At 34.8% G+C, this 3,147-nt stretch overlaps 1 long non-coding RNA gene across 1 annotated transcript; it reads right to left on the reverse strand.

The window, feature by feature from the left end:
• Positions 1–312: 312 nt before the first annotated feature.
• LOC121051247 lies at positions 313–2,548 on the reverse strand. The gene is made up of 3 exons (XR_005805399.1): positions 2,311–2,548; positions 1,638–1,723; positions 313–353 (listed from the first exon to the last, which is right to left on the reverse strand). It is a non-coding gene; the product is annotated as an uncharacterized LOC121051247 (long non-coding RNA).
• Between the last annotated feature and the right edge of the window lie 599 nt (positions 2,549–3,147).

The following is a 3,147-nucleotide window of genomic DNA, read 5'->3' on the forward strand; positions in this document are numbered from 1 at the left end:
GTCACTACACGTAGTTTGAATTCAGAATCCGGGAATGTTTAAGAATTGCTACATGAATCTTATCCTCATTATATTTGTTACAGAACATGATGATTTTGGCTTACTCCATACTCACATAACATGCATTTGTAATTATGAAACGAAACACATAACAAATAATACAAAATCATTGAAGCACACTGATAAAACCATTGCAATCAAATGCCAATATGTTTTAACGATTCCAATCAAACAAAACTAAGACAAAAAAAAAAAAACAGAACAGCAAAATACAGGATTTCCAAAGCTGCAATCCTTACTCTTCAAACCAAACTCAAATCTATCACTCCTCTTCTTCCTCTTCTATTCGAACACTGCATTTAAAAGATAAGAATTCATACTAAGTTTCGAATTCATAACCGCCTGCAATGATTGCTTACAAAAGATAAGAATTCATACTAAGATTGCCTATCCAAATTGATATGCAAAATGACATTTAACTTTGTTAAATTGCAGGCACACAAACAAAGTTGCATTATTAGGGAATTTTACACTTCAGTCCTCTCCAAGTCAACTGTTAAATTCATAATTATGCTCTAGATCCAATTCCTGGGTTCATCATCTAACTGCTTTTGTCCTAAATGTCTTAGCTCTTAAGGCAGCTATCTTCCTCACTCTTGACAGCCAAGCTTAGCAAGTATGAGTTGCTGTAAGATCAGTTTGAAGGATCTTCCAAGTGATTACTCCTCAATATAAGAAAGTCAAATTGTGGATCACTTGTTCTACTATAGGTGACTGTCAATGAAAGCTTTTTTATAGTGGGATGTACCATTAAGAGAAACAAATGAAAAAAGGAAAGTATTTATAAGATGGAGAGAATTAGCATAAAAAAGTTAAGCATACGAAACAAGTAAGAATAGAGGATGGTTCACTTGAGAAAATAATTAAATCATATACATATACATATACCCTTATGCATATACTAAATGATCCGGTTTCTAGAAGGAAAAACAAACCCAAGTTAGTGCTGCCACCCGCACATGGTCAAGGGTATATGTACATGATCCTGTTGGCTTTTATATATTCTCTCTTCTGCTTCTAACTTTTCTCTAATATTGAAATGCAGAATAGTTTGTTCACCCAAGAAAACCAACAGCAAAAAAACCACACTACTGCCACTCTCTGTTAAGCCCAAGATAGTGCAACTGGAGAATGAGACAGTTATATAGTAAGTGAATAGTTAATTCACTGACATGAATTCTTCAAAGCTTGTATCACAACCGATAAATCATAACTGAATTGAAAGTTTACAGAGAAAAAAAAATACCCTATTCAAATCCAGCACACAAAAGAAATGAGAAATAGCTAAATCTTCCAACTATTTATGCAGATTGTGAATGCTCTATCAATAACACTGCAATTTGGCTGACAAAAATACCCAAAATGAAAATGAAAGTTAGTCAGAACCACATTTAAAAACAAAACTTTTGGACTCCTTGGCCTTTTTCTGCAAACATATCATATCTAACTGTTTTCTTTTTTAAAAAGATCTCAGATTTATACAATGACTAATTCAAACAACAATAAAGCTAATTCAGTCAAGTTAAAAAGCAAAAGCTATTGACTATGACAGTATGAACACTGTTCAGAGTACTCACCTGGGTCAAAAGAATAAGAACAGAGTGAAGCTATCCATGGAGGTCCAACAAATGAAAAGATGATTGAAGATCGAGTCGTGAGCTCGCTAGGATAATGAGAGAAGAAAATCAAAGAAAGATAGCAAATTAGAAGGACAGACTTGGTCTTCCCACACCATCATTCGTTTAAAGATGCAGGGGCCAGTCTTAGAATCAAAATCTTTATTTTTATTCTATTTGGACCTGGGATGATAATCTCGTTCAATCATCACCATATTTTTCATATGATTTCCATTTCAAGAACATGTTGGATGTTGTATTTATTTTGAAAAAAAAAAACCAAGAAAGAGATCAAATCTGTACAAAGTACAAACTGATCCCAAAGTCCTAAACCCAAAACAGTTTGAAACATCTAAACATAAAATCTATCAAATCTATCAGTTTCTACAGCATTTGAAACAACCATACTCTTTGTTTTAATACAATTAGAAACAGAAACAGAAACAGAAATTAATCACAAATTCAGAGATAGAAATTGAAAAAAGAAAGAACTCACAAAATTATCAAATTAAAGTTTCAAATTGTACGAAAGACAACCAAAGAACAAATCAAACCCAAAACCCAATTCCAGCCAAAAAAAAAAACAACCTCTAAAATCTAACCAAAATGAAAGCTTCAAACTTTGGAAGCTTACCGATTTCAATCCCTTTTCAACCTTCCTGTGCAAAAACATACAAATAAAAAAACAGATCAATTGACAAACAAAAGCAAATTTCTTTCTGAACATTGTTACCTCAGATTTGTTTTGAAATAACGAATCTTTGGATTTGAAATTCGCACACAAAATAACCCACTTTCTGAACAATCGATAGCTATCATTGAAAACCACAAATCAATTCTCAGAAATACCTTGTCGTCGAGATCTCTTCTTTTCCTCTATTCTGTTCGTCTTTCTTTTCTCTTCTATCTCCTCTTTTCCTCTATTATGACAGGATGAAGAGCAGCTAGCTATGTCTATTTTGAGCAATTTGTTAACGCAAATTCTAAACAAAATGCCATATATTAGAGGTAGAAGCATGAAGGTGATACCAGCTTGAAGAGATAGGTGAACTCGGGATCGTTGCAGCCGATTGGGGTTGTAGGTGGGTGAGGTGAAATGTATTAGATTAGGTTTTTGACATTGAGAGGAACGACTGGTTGGTAGATCTCCTGATAAACTCGATGGAGTTGACCTAAATCGGTTCATTTAGTCGTCGGTTGTATTCTGCAGAATTTGGTAGATCTAGAAAGGAAAATAGCTCAAGGAGGTGATGGAAAGAGGAGCAGACGAGGAGGAGATCTGGGTAATCATCGGGGTATCAGATCGAGATGGAGTTATGGGCTCAAAGAACTGAAAGACGAAAGAGGGCGGAGCAGAGTTAATTAGGATAACGCGACGGCTAGTTTTTTGCAGTCGCCAATTGTTAATACCTTGCGACGGCAAATTCTTGCCGAAGTAAATCGTAGGGGTTGGCGACCACTAGTGGCGACG

This window comes from Rosa chinensis, chromosome 2 (genome assembly GCF_002994745.2).
Source record: "Rosa chinensis cultivar Old Blush chromosome 2, RchiOBHm-V2, whole genome shotgun sequence".
NCBI lineage: Eukaryota > Viridiplantae > Streptophyta > Magnoliopsida > Rosales > Rosaceae > Rosa > Rosa chinensis.